The 14,390-nt window shown below is 43.6% G+C and overlaps 1 protein-coding gene across 1 annotated transcript in view; it reads left to right on the top strand.

Annotated features, from left to right (window-relative positions):
• The first annotated feature begins 8,682 nt into the window (after window positions 1-8,682).
• Window positions 8,683-14,390, top strand: part of LOC137633654 (cAMP-dependent protein kinase catalytic subunit PRKX-like) — a 112,791-nt gene continuing 107,083 nt past the window's right edge. The window contains exon 1 of the transcript XR_011042336.1: window positions 8,683-8,751. The gene's annotated coding sequence lies outside the window, so the exon portion shown is untranslated. The remainder of the gene's footprint in view (window positions 8,752-14,390) is intronic.

A 14,390-nucleotide genomic window follows, 5' to 3' on the forward strand; every position in this document is an offset into this window, starting at 1 on the left:
AGCTGATCGCTGGCGTTCCAGCGAGTGAAACGAGCAGTGTTCTTTTTCACTATTTCTTCTAATTAATATATATTTTGTAATGCTTTTGATAAAATTATTAATTTTAATATATAATTAATATTAATGCTTATTTTTGGCTATCAATTTCACATATATTATGTTATTTACGATTATTATTTTAACGAGATAGAACTGTTCTTTTCAATTTATCTTCTAATTGTTATATATTTTGTAGTTATTTCAATATAATTATATTTATTAACATCTAATTAATATTATTTCTTGTTTTTAGCTATTAATTTCACTTATATTATGTTTATTTAGGCTTACTTTTAAGGGTAGAACTGATGTTCCAGCGAGTTAGCGAGCAATAAGTGTTCTTTTTAATTATTTCTTCCAATAAATATATATCTTATAATGCTTTCAATAAAATTATATATTTTAATATCTAATTAATATCAATGCTTGATTTTTATTATGAATTTCACATATATATTGTTTATTTAAGCTTATTGTATAAGGGTGGTCTTGCTTGCATTCCAGCAAGTTAACGAGCTGGAAGTGTTATTTTTAATTTCTTTCAATAGATATATTCAATTTGTAATTCTCTCAATAAACTTACATCCTATATGATCCAATTAATATATAGGTTTGTTTTTATCGTCATATTTATAGAAAATAACTTCATTTGATCATAATACTATATAACCAATATTTTTTTTTATTTCTGGAGACGTTTGCTGTAAAGATTTTTTTTAAATAAGATTACTTTAGCGTTCTAAATCTATTTCATATTTTATAATAAAAATTAGAAAATTTATTCTTCAATATTATTATATAAATTTTTTATAGTCCTTTATTACGAAATTGAGTAAATATTATTAAAACCGTTTACTTTATATACATAAATAATATTGTACATTATTTTGATAATATACAGAACAATTTGAATAAAATAGTAATTTATATGATTTTTTTTATATAATATACATTTATTTTATCGATAGAAATGCAACAAAACTACTTAAAAATATCTAAATAAGCAGTTTTTATTTTTTATTCATTCCAAAAGGTGCTACCGAGATTCTTTAGTGATTCCCATAGAAAACGGAATATATTTCATCGCAGACTATTATAAATTATGACTTATGACTTTTGAACGTCACCTGTGTGTGACACTGTGAACGTTGTAGAGCACACCCCTCGCTTGTAGCTCGTTTGTTCATTGTTTACATGCCAAATACAAATGGAAATCGTTCCTATTTATGTACAAACGATCCGAGGGAGAAGTCATTGTTAAAAGACATTATCGTAAGTGATGCAACGAGCTGAGTGATAATGTGGTGACTAGTGCCAGCCAAGGGTAAACTAAACGTGGCCATAACAAAAGTGAATGGACTTGAATCTAATGCAACCGGGAATTGTCAAGAACAGTGTTGCTGTGTATTAAAGTTAAGTCTGTTACTAGATCTACCTGATTGTGTGTCCCTACACCACGATATGAACAAACCCGCAAACCTGTGGAGAACGTGAATACAGCAAAAAGGACTCAAAAGGTCAGTAGTATCCAAATGGTTTACAGTGATTAAAGTGATTCACTCTGTCAGTAATTCCCTAGTAGGTAATTCACAGTGATAAGCAGCAAAATGGCCGCACAAAGCATTGGTTGCCCAGTGCCTGGATGCACCTATCGAACCGAGGCATCCACAGAGCCCATCATTACCGCAGCGCTCCTGAACGCACACACAATGACTCATGCCCAGGGCCCAGCAGCTCAGTACCACCCGCCAAGCACCAAGGTTGAAAAACTTAAGCGCCTAACGATATCAGCGGCCGGCACGAGTGGGGAGTGGGACTATTTCCTAACTCGTTGGGGCGAATACCGCAAGGGAACCGGGCTCCAAGGGGATGATGTTGTGGTACAGCTCCTTGAATGTTGTGAGGAGAGCCTACGCAAGGACATCACCAGCGCCGCGGGGAGGAGCCTGGTAGGCGAATCGGAGGATGCGGTGCTTAGTGCGATAAAAGCCCTCGCGGTGCGAGGGGAGAACGCAATGGTGGCGCGGGCGGCTCTCTCAAACATGCGACAGGGCCGTGAGGAACCGATACGGGCATTTCACGCCCGCGTGAAGGCCCAAGCAAACACATGCAAATACGTCAGGAAGTGCATATGTGGACTAAACGTAAACTTTGCGGACGACGTGATCAAAGATGTGCTTGCACGAGGTATCGCTGACCAGGACATCCAGCTGGATCTACTTAGCGACCAGCGGCAGGAGATGTCGCTGGAGGAAACGATCAGGTTCATCGAAGCGAAAGAGTCTGGTAAGCAGTCTGCGTCCCGATTGCTGGACACCCACAGTCATGGCGCGGAGGCTGTCACCAGCTCCTATCGCCGCATCAAGCGCCAAAACGCGGTAAACAGGGGTGATGCACGTCAGACGGATGCAAGTGACGGTGGCAGACAAGCTGTTTGCGGGTACTGTGGTGAGAAGGGCCATGGCAAGAATGCGCCCTGGCGAATCAGGAAGACTGAGTGCCCGGCTTACAGTAGAAAGTGCCGCAAATTTAATCGCGATAACCACATAGAGCGAATGTGCCGGAGTAAATTGGCGGCTGAATCTGCCAACACAGACGCATGCGACGAACAGACGGCAGCATTCGTAGAGTTGTGTGCCATGTCAGATATCCGAACGATCGACGGTGAACAGTTGCTAGCACTAGATCACCACCTGTATGACAACATGTGCGACAGATGGCTTAGGCGGAACTCCCAACCGCAGCCGTTCATAAACCTCCGACTCAGCATCCATGCAGGGGATTACCTCGCCCTGGGATTCAGACCGGTCAAGCGCGCAAGACCTGCAACACTCCCTGCCATGGCCGACACCGGTTGCCAGAGTTGTCTGGTCGGGGTTAACGTTATCGAGCAGATGGGCCTGACGACCGCAGACCTGCTCCCGGTCTCGATGAGAATGAAGGCTGCGAATAAACAAGATATCTGTATCTTAGGGGCAGCCATCGTCCGATTCTGCGGAACACACGCCGGAGATCCGCAAACCGAATCTCGGCAAATAGTGTATGTCACGGATTCGACCGACAGGGTGTTCTTGTCACGCAGCGCCTGCGTCGATCTTGGCATAATCTCCAAAGATTTCCCCACACTGGGTGAGATGTCGTGCAGTGCGGCAACCACAGACAATTGTACACCGCAAAATGATACATGTGACAATGGCGTGACATCTCAATGCAATTGTCCTCGGCGCACGGCGCCCCCACCTAAACCTACGTCTATCCCTATGCTGGCCACAGAAGGTAACAGGGAGGCCATTCAACAATACCTGAAGGAACTTTATGCCTCCAGCACATTCAACACGTACGTCCACCAGCCCCTCCCCATGATGGCAGGCCCACCGATGCGCTTGATGGTTGACTCAGATGCTAAGCCCGTTGCCCATCACACCCCCATTCCAGTAGCGTTACACTGGCAAGAAACCGTGAAGGCAGGTCTGGACCAAGACGTCAAAATGGGAGTTATCGAGCCAGTGCCCGTAGGAGAGCCGGTGACATGGTGCCACAGAATGGTAGTCTGCGCCAAGAAGACGGGGAAGCCTAGAAGGACGGTAGACCTTCAGGCTCTCAATGCTCATGCCACTCGTGAAACACACCACACCCAATCGCCCTTTCATCAGGCCCGTTGTGTCCCACCGGGGAAACTAAAAACAGTGTTCGATGCCTGGAATGGATACCACAGTGTACCATTGCACAAGGAGGACCGCCACATGACCACCTTTATCACACCCTGGGGCAGATATCGATACTGTGTCGCCCCACAAGGCTATGCCGCGTCAGGCGATGGCTACTCAAGGCGATATGATGAGATAGTATCCGACGTCCGTGACATGACGAAATGCGTTGATGACACATTACTGTGGGCCGACACTATTGAGGAAAGCTTCTACCAGGCAGTCACTTGGCTCGACGTCTGCGGGAGAAACGGCATCACCCTCAATCCCGACAAATTTTTGTTTGGCTGTCGCGAGGTAGAATTCGCCGGCTTCACCATCTCAATGGACAGTGTGCACCCTTGTGCGAAATACCTGCAGGCAATATCAGACTTCCCACGCCCGAAGAACATAACCGACGCTCGATCGTGGTTTGGCCTAGTAAACCAAGTGTCTTATGCTTTCAGTATGGCTGAGCGCATGCTCCCATTCCGCGAGCTACTGAAACCCGACAAGGCATTTACGTGGACCGACGATCTTGAAAGCGCATTCCAAGCATCTAAAGAGGCCATTGTAGATGAAATTACCAACGGGGTGCGCATCTTCGACAAAACCAAGCCGACATGCCTTGCGACCGATTGGTCTAAAGAAGGCATCGGGTTCTGGCTATTCCAAAAACATTGCCAATGCCCAACAGACAAGCCATTCTGCTGCCGCGAAGGTTGGAAGGTGACCCTAGTCGGGAGTCGTTTCACGCACCCAGCCGAATCCAGGTATGCTGCGATAGAGGGGGAAGCCCTGGCGGTAGCCGATGCCCTTGACAAATCACGCTACTTTGTCCTCGGCTGCTCAAACCTGGTCATTGCGGTAGATCACAAGCCACTATTAAAGGTGTTGGGGAACCGATCCCTGGATGACATCCCGAATCCCCGACTGCGCAACCTAAAGGAGAAGACACTGCGCTACCGCTTCCGCATCGTATACGTGCCAGGGATGCGCAACAAAGCAGCTGATGCCATTTCACGTCATCCGAGAGGCAACACCAACCCAGAAAAACTGTATCTCCCTGACGACAATGCATCAGTCTGCGACCACTCCATACCGTCGGTCCACCACGATATCCTTTCCGGCATACGCATGAGGGACTGTGACACGTGCACGATTGAAGAGCCTGCATACCTCACAGCCCTAGATTCCCTTCCAGCGGTCACCTGGGACCGTGTACGGGAATCTACAGCAAGCGATCCCGCCCTTCACGCGCTCACAGAGCTCATCGAACATGGGTTCCCGACATCAAAAGATGACATGCCACAACACCTCCGTGCGTACTACCACCTACGGAACGAGCTCATCACCTTCGACGGTGTCGCATTGTTCAAGGATCGTGTTATCATCCCGACGTGCTTGCGCCAGGGTGTCCTATCCGCATTACATTCGGCACATCAGGGTGTTTCCATGATGACTGCTCGTGCAGAGGCATCAGTGTACTGGCCAGGCATTACCGCAGACATACAGGCGACTAGAGATAACTGTGAGGATTGCCACCGCATGGCCCCCTCCCAACCATCTGCCCCCCTACCCCACCCGTCTTGCCTGTTTACCCATTCCAGTCAATGTGTGCCGACTACTTCACTCACAAGGGCACCCACTACCTGGTAATTGTGGACCGATACTCGAACTGGCCACTTATATCAAAGTCTACCAGTGGTGCCAAAGGACTAATTGACAACCCGCGCCGTGCATTCGTCACGTACGGAATTCCTGAGGAACTTGCCAGCGATGGTGGGCCAGAATTCACGGCAACCGAAACACGTGGGTTCTTGAGAGACTGGGGTGTCCACCACCGACTGTCATCAGTAGCATTTCCACACAGCAATTGCCGAGCGGAAATCGGAGTGAAAACGATGAAGCGCCTGATTACTAACAACACGGGGACAAATGGAGACCTAGACACAGATGCCGTTCAGAAAGCAGTCCTCCAGTACAGGAACACTCCAGACCCAGTCACAAGAATCTCCCCAGCCATGTGCGTCTTCGGTCACCCGATCCACGATCTCATCCCTATCCTTCCTGGGAAGTACAACCCCCACACCACATGGCGCGAAACCCTTACATCCAGGGAAGAAGCCCTACGCAAGCGCCATGTCCGCATGATGGACACTTGGTCACAACACACTCGCCGTCTGCCACCCCTACGGGTTGGTGACCATGTTCGCATCCAGAATCAAACTGGCCCACATCCCACCAAATGGGACAGGACCGGGACAGTCGTCGAGGTAAGGCAGTACGACCAGTACGTGGTAAAGGTTGATGGCTCGGGCCGAGTATCGCTGCGCAATCGGAAATTCCTGAGAAAGTTCACACCGGTTACGACCCCGACAGAGCCGCAAAATATAACCTATGGTGGCATACCCCTTCAACCACCCGCAAGCGTAGCCCCGACCAAGCCGAAGGAGACTAACCGACACGTATCAACACCGTCGGACCCGCCTGCTGACCAACCACAACTGCTGGCTGACCGACATTACCCAACATCAGTCGATCAACCTACCCCACTCACACCTGTAAAGCTTATACACACAACGCCGAACGACCAAACTCCACTGCCCCCACCAGCAACACCAAGTCGTGTCAGACCTTCAACGCCAGCCGCTCCACCCCAACTAGCAAATCCCATCCCACCAATTGGTCTCGCCGTGGGCCGGCCATCCAGGACTGTCAAAACGCCCAAATGGCATGAAGACTATGATTTTTCATCTCATGATTAACATGTCTATATCCAATGTCGTAGAATGCTCGATCGACCTGATATTATATCAGACATTACATTACTTTCATCAGTGTAATTATTGCTTTGTGTAACTTGACTAGTTTGAAGAATGTTTGATCAACCTGTTATTAGACTAGATGTCATATTACCATCCTCATTACATTCATTTATCAGTATAATTTACAGAACTATCAGGCTGTTCAGTGAAGATTTTCTATTTTAAACTCAATGACCCAGTTAATTACTGTTCAAACTTAACCAGTCTCTTCCTAGCCGATCAAGACTTGGGAGGAGATAGAGAACCATGACTTATGAACGTCACCTGTGTGTGACACTGTGAGCGTTGTAGAGCACACCCCTCGCTTGTAGCTCGTTTGTACATTGTTTACATGCCAAATACAAATGGAAATCGTTCCTATTTAGATAATGATTAGATGGTTAACACAAATTATCAAACATAATAGAAGAGGTTTAAAACAGGGGATATTCTACTCGGACTCCTACAAATTTTAGATTTGCGACTAAGAAATAAAATAAAATAACATTAGTAGAAATAGAAAACAATTTTTTCCCTTGAGAGAATTGTATATTTGGAATGATGTTATTGGGGCAAGACTGGAGCAGGATTCAGAAATAATTTCACCGACTTCGACTCCTACCTCAGAGCCCTTTTAGTACATCCAAATTAATCATCGGCAGCAGTTGAAGTAGAAGCTCTGACCTATTTCATATAGATGCGACTTTAGTCATGGCAAATATGTTGCTTTGTCCTCGCCATTGCAAAACTACAATTGCGCTGAAATTCTTCACCATTTACAACAGAGAGAAAGAAAGAAACCGCCTGAAAATTAGTATAAATTGGTAAGAAAAGTATGACTTTAATAAGTACATGATATATTGCAATATACTATATATATATATATATATATATATATATATATATATATATATATATATATATATATATATATATATATATATATATATATATATATATATATATATATATATTTATATATGATTTCAAAATTTATCAAATGGCCGATGTCAATGCCCTTATATGGAACATCTTTTAGAAGTCTACCTTCTAAGGAATTCAAGCTACTCTCTCTCTGGTGAAATTGATATGATAAATTATATCAAACAATGCTCTCTGTCATTTTCTTCTTGGCAATTGATGTATCGAGTAACCTGTGTTGTATGGAAGAAAGAGTCCTACGGCTTAACCTAAAGAAAACTATATTTCTATTGCTTTACCAACACTCGCTTGAAGTGCGAAGTGTAGGGTTAGCATGGCTTCTTTCGTCTCCTGTCATAAGTCTCATTCTTGATCTTCAATGTAAGTGAGTGGGTAAGATATAAAAGGTTGGTCTTGTGTTTAGGTAAAGTCTAAAGTCATGAATCACATTACCAGGTATGCTGAACTTTTACTGACAAAGAATTTCGTATTGCTTGGGGTAGGAGGTCATATGACAATTATCTATGGAGTTAAACAGGCGTTTAACAATTCGGGGGATGGGAGGTACAGGGGAAGAAACGTTATAACAACGTCACTGAGGGACGTCATCACTTTTGTGAATGTGTGGGTGGCTAAGATTGGCTTTAGCCTTATTTTCTTAAGTAAAAACGTTAATGAAACATAAATGGCAATGCACAGTATTTTCCAAAATTAGGCCATTGTATGAAGCGCTCCCTGCTTTGTTATCATGGAAATCCATCAGTTATTTTAGGAGTTATTAAAAAAAACACTATTACACGGCCTCTGGAAACGATAATAGTGTTTAATTCTCCTATGTAATCTTTTCTACCATTAGCATTCACAAAATCCAGTTTTGTCATCTCTGCTTTCTTTTCTTATACGTTTCTCTCAATTTCATTTGTTCATTTACTTTTTACTTCTTTTTTGAGTTATATCATCAAGGCTTTCTTTTACTTTTCTTTTAATTTCATTTGTTCATTTACTTTTTACTTCTTTTTTGAGTTATATCATCAAGGCTTTCTTTTACTTTTCTTTTAATTTCATTTGCTACTTTACTTTTTACTCCTTTTTTGAGTTCTTGCTCATGTGGACTCAGTCGGAGGAGAGCCGTTACAAAAGTCGCTTGTGTTTATCAGCTGTTACTACTACGGTAACCCAAACATGTTCGATGTGTCACAGCCAGTTTCAATAAAATGTTTTTAACGTTTTAAGAAATATTCATTAGACAAATATACATAAATATACAAGATGACAAAGGTTAAGATTTCAACTTTGTGGTTAGTATAGTGAAATTTGTGTGTATTTAATGATAAATAGGCCATTTAACATATTGAGTGGCTCATCCCCTAAGATTACGTTATTTGACCGTGTTTCCGTTCAGTGATGCTTTTGTGACTAAATGTGCTTATAATTTACTATAGTTTAATATTTCAATGGTTATAATTGCTAGAAATATGTATTTCACAAGTTCTATAGACTAAGTTAGGTTAAGGTAACGATTTGGTTGGTGCACCCCATAGGTAAATAGCTAAGGTGAGGAACCTTAAGCTAGGTAGTGTTCTTGGGGGTGTATGTATGAAAGCGGCCACCTGTATTATTATGGCTAACTTAGAATACGGCAGTGTAAGGGGATTGCAGGGGGCCGTTCCCCCCCCCCCCCCCCCTTAGGTAAGTACGTAAGGACACGGCTTGTAGGTTAAGTTAAGGGGGGGGGGAAAGTCTAGGCTAGTTGATGTCCATTTTTAATCAACGCGGGAGAAACTGGCCACTGATATACAAAGGGTCCGTGTTCTTGTTTTTACTTCCATTTTATAATGTGGTTTATCAGTCATAACTTCTAGATTATTAAAATGTCCATATTTTGAAAGAAAAACACTTTTCCCCAAATATTCTTATGAGAACCGTTCAAAATACCGTAATATCTTTATTAATATATCATACTACAGAAAATCTATACCGGTTTTTAGGGGTGAATGTAGTTTGTTGGGACAGGGTAAGATGAGAGTGTGGGAGTCTAAGGATACGGCTCCTAGGTTAGGTTAGGTGGAGAACCTCAGGTGAGGTTAGGTAGGAAACATTTGGTTAGGTGATGTTCTTGTGTCTGTAAAATGTGGTTTTTCGCTCTGTCCCAACAGACTACAAAGGCTGTTGGTAGATTACCTCTCACCAAGTCGGCTGTCTAATTTCAAGTCTGCTTTGGGGTAGTGAGGCGACTGCTCACAATCCTTGATGACTTTGTAAGGTTAGTGAGTTATACTGTGAGTGAATAAAGACTAGATATTCTAGGTTAGGTTAGGGAGAATGATAGGAGATTTTTATGGTTACTTATAGTGGTAGCGGTAAGTATTTACATTTAATTGTGGCAAGTAGCTATCGACTTTGCTTTTGGTTTTACCTTAATAAAGAATTATCGTAGCTCATTATGGTAATTATTTATCCGTGCACCAGCACTGGTAATTGTAAACCTTAATGTTGAACTATTATGTTTCATTGCAGTAATTATCTACTTGTACACTTTTGAGAGGTGAATATCCCTTTCAATCAACAGCTCTATCTGCTATTGCAGTATACCCTGTAGCCTTGGCATAAGATGCTGGATCATCTGTCAACCTTGGGACGTCTCGTTCCGAATGGTCGTCTTCACCTGCACAAGACAGCCTCCCTCCTCTGTCATTAGTTGTGATAGGGGAGGATTTCAGACTACAGTACCTGGTATGGTGGGTGGGTGAGACAATGTCGATGCCATATCAACATGTCGGAACATTGAGCAACTCTCCTCGCGTTCGAGCGCTCTGGCACTCGGTTGTGCCGATGGACGACAACTCCACCGGAGGGACATAGGCCCTGTTATAAAAAAAGCAATACAATATCTCTCAGCTTTGCCAGTTAGCAACAGAAATTCCCTGGTGGGCAGTGCTGAACTTTTATCTCTCTGACAGCCTGCTCTATTCCAGTCAAAGAAGAACATTGTGACAGCCAAGCTGGGGAGGGAGATGCAGATCATTAGATCAAAATGATCTCCACATCCTCAGGATCCTGACTTTATGGAATTCCACAGCAATCGACCTGTTGACAAGAGCTCTAAATTAGAAGCAACAGATATATAGTACTGCTGATTGGGACCAGACCCTGACTGAGGCTTTCCTCCGTCAGGAACCTTACCCTCAAAATTTTTTTTTCTTTTCCTTATAATCCTCGAAACAGATTAGAGAACTTCCCGTTTGCACTTTTAGCTTCGCTCATGTTGAATGCCGGAGATAGGTTTTGTCCTCCTTCTACCCGGAGGTTGAAGCTGAATCCCAGAATCCGTCAGTTCCCAGTTCCAGGTCTTCTTTGCTTCAGGTCATGAGTCTTGGAACAATAACCGACAATTCTGATCAGCTGCTCTTGTGTCCTTTGGAGGCCCACTAAAGTGCTACTTTAAACAGACACTGATAAATCCATGGCACTTGCAATGTCACCATCACAGGGAGAGTAAAGGTGACTAAATACAATCTCCCCTTGGCTAAGGAAATTCAATGACTGTACTCGGTGTAGGAGGAGATGATGATGATAACAACTCATTCATCACCCTCACCTTCTGCCCAAAGGAAAACACGGGTTAAAATTCGTGTTGTCAGAGGAGTCAGCACGACCATGGCATTCTTTGAGAACGACAGACCACGTTTACAGCCCATCATCTGCGGTAATTAACCAATAGGGCCCTAGACGTCTTTGCGCTGGGATTTGTAGTAGCTACACGGTTGGTGGTACAGCTGCCCAGGCTCCTCTCACAGGACCATGAGCATCGGATTTGGGGTGGAGGTTACTTGGTACACTTGGATGAAAGGGAAGGTTGACTGGTCCTTTCCTTTCCTTTCATCCTCTCCTCTCTTTGGGCACAGCATTGGAAACCCTGTCAGCTGGAATCGATTCTCTTGAAGGTAAACCCCTCTTAGCCTGCAGCTGTTCTATTATATAGACACGGAGTGTTATTTCACACACTCCTTACGAGGGGGAGTATGTTGTATCCAGGCAAACCATTGATATATATATGCCTCAAGGTTAACACACACAGATATTTCGCTCCGCAGCCTGTATTGCACCTGTGCACGAGGTGTAAAGAACCTTAACTCTGCACTGCTCATAAGGTCCTGTGTTTTGGTAACCCAGAATAAGTAGCCATCCAGTTGAAATGCGGACTTCCTCTCACCTAAAGATGAAGTTTGAGATGATTTGCATTTTTCCTAACCAAACGAACCCGAGTCCTTTACTTGTACTCTCCCACCATCACCTACCTACTAGAAGTCCCGGCTGCAATCAGAGTGAGTTCTCAGTGAGCAAGCAGAACCTGCTTACAGCTGGGTAACTATTATAAAAGTTTAATTGTCACATACTCCAGCTTCGTTGATAATCTATCCTATGTAAAGAACTCAAGTTTCTATAGGAAGGAAAACTACAAATTATTTTCAAATTCGTCATATATTAATTAATATGCACAATATGTACATTAGGAAGATGAATACTTTATATGTGTAGTTTAGATAAAATCAAAACCTTCGAGTGATTTAAGAATTTTAACGCTGTGGTCTCGTTAAATTGTTTTATTATTATTGAATCATTATTGTGTTTTACCTATAGTCAAGTTATTTCTAATCTAGATTTTGTCAAAATGTTTCTAAAGGACAGTACATAAATGAGCTTGTAAGTGGGTAGCACCAACAGTACAAACTTGCAGCCAATGTTTTGGTGTTGAACAGGCTGACCAAAATACCTTTTTATAGTTTATGAAAGTTCTATTTTAATGTTGTTACTGTTCTTAAAGGTATTTTAATGGTTCATTATTTCTCTTGTAATTTATCCATTTCCTTATTTCCTTTCCTCACGGGGCTAATTTTACCTGTTGGAGCCTTTATAGTTGTAGCATCCTGCTTTTCTATCTAGTGTTGTAGCTCAGCTAATAATAATAATGATAATAGTTACCTCTTTTCCTTCTCATTGCTTAACATGTTAGATTTGACTCCCCGGTTTCCCTCCACTCTTTTCTTATGTTGAATGGCCTCCATAGCCCTGACAGCTTATAATTTTACCATTTTCTTGGCAGGAAAAGGGAGGAAGAGGATGCCAGTCTCTCCATCACCGGCCCGGCGGATTTGGCCGAGGAGGACCTGGCCGGGAGCGACGACGAACAGGAGAGCGACGACGAGAGAGCGCACAGCAACCTCATTCATGACATGGGGAAGTTGAGTAAGAAGAAGAGGTGATTGTCAGTTTCTTTTGCGTTTTTGAAAGGACGTGTTACCATCGTGGGGCTGTTACTTGATGGGAAATACGAATATTGGTAGCTTGTGGATTTGAAGACTGAGATGGTCCTCAACTGGCAAACCTTCAGAGATGCCACCACAAATCCAACTGAAATCCTATCCATAGTTCATAATGAAACACTTTAATAAAACATCATTATATAATTCAATGCAAGATGACATTTGCAATATGAAACGCGTCTATTTGTTGTCTTTTACAACTGAAAATGTTTAAACACTTGACTTACAAACAGCTTCTTATACCTTATGAAGTTTGTAAGTTGAGCACATTCATATGTGTTGGAGTTAGATTTTTATTTCAATGTCAAAATATACAAGTCTCATTTATGTTGGTTCCATTTTCTATTTATCTCCATTTATTTTTGTTCCATTTTCTATTCATCTCATATCCAGAATGGGGGCAGCACCTCGAAGCGTCCGCTTCTCGACCAGGGAAGGCGCCGCCCAAGTAAAGACGGGGAACATTTTAAAACGTATCAGTTTGCTAGAGTTGGAAAAAGTCGTCCGCAAGGTTCATACGTTGGCTACGCCTTTAGAGAAAGTTACTGTGAAGAGGGTGAGTCATTTTATATTTACTTTGAAGGAAACTTTCTTACGAAGTATATCTTTGTCATCGGTACAACGTTTGCGAGAAATCGTCCATAATTTATTTTCCATTGTTCCGTAACCGAAATACAAACCACGCTATTTACATAGGGTATTACTTTCGGCGTAGCTGAAATGACGAGCCATTAGATTTTTAACGAGGGTTAACTACCCCCACGCTAGTTAGCAGGGGTAGGGAAGGGGTAGCTTGCTACCCCTCCCCCCCCCACACACTGGTGAGTTGTCTCACTTCACTTTTGGCTCGGACGATGTACAGACGTTTCTGTCTTCGTCCTCGTTGTTGACAGCCTTAATTTGTTTTTTGCTTTTTCTAGATTTTGTGTGTTTTGGAAGTTGGCCTCGACCGTTATCATCGCTATGCGCAAGTGCCCTGGACTCACTGGCCGCCCTTGTGGGACCTTCCTGTCAGCGGAGGACACCGATCCTCACACCCTTTGCCCGCAGTGCCGAGGTCAACGGTGTGAGAGGAAGAATACTTGCAGTGAGTGTAGGGAGTGGTCTGCCTTCCAGTGGGAGAAGTTCGGCCGTCGGCGTAAGAAAAAGTCCAAGAAAGACCGTTCTCCTTCAGGGGCAACCTTGAAGAAGGAAGGCTCTAAGGACTCCTCTTCCGCCGCCCGAACCTCCTCCGAAGCTCCCACTCGATCGGTCTCTCGTGAGAGACTGCCGAGTGGTAGCACAGGTCCTAGTGGTGTTTCCCGACCTCGGGGTGCGGGAGAGGGCATTGCCTCCCTTAGCGTGGCAGCTCCCTCTTCTCCTCCGGGGGAGGATATTTTGGATTTTAATGAATATGACCAAACTGTGTCTAATGATGATTTGTTCCAGCTTTGGGCTTCCTTGGGGCTTAAGGGCTCGCCCTCCAAGGAAGCCCTGTTTGACCTGATCCAGTTGGGGGCTGCGGTCAAGCTGCGGTCAAACAGTCGCCGGTAATACCGGAGATATTCCCTTCGGATATTGTCGACACTGTCTTGGCAGAGCCTTCCGACGGGTCTGGTCAAACCCTTGATGCT

This window comes from Palaemon carinicauda, chromosome 43 (genome assembly GCF_036898095.1).
Source record: "Palaemon carinicauda isolate YSFRI2023 chromosome 43, ASM3689809v2, whole genome shotgun sequence".
Taxonomy (NCBI): domain Eukaryota; kingdom Metazoa; phylum Arthropoda; class Malacostraca; order Decapoda; family Palaemonidae; genus Palaemon; species Palaemon carinicauda.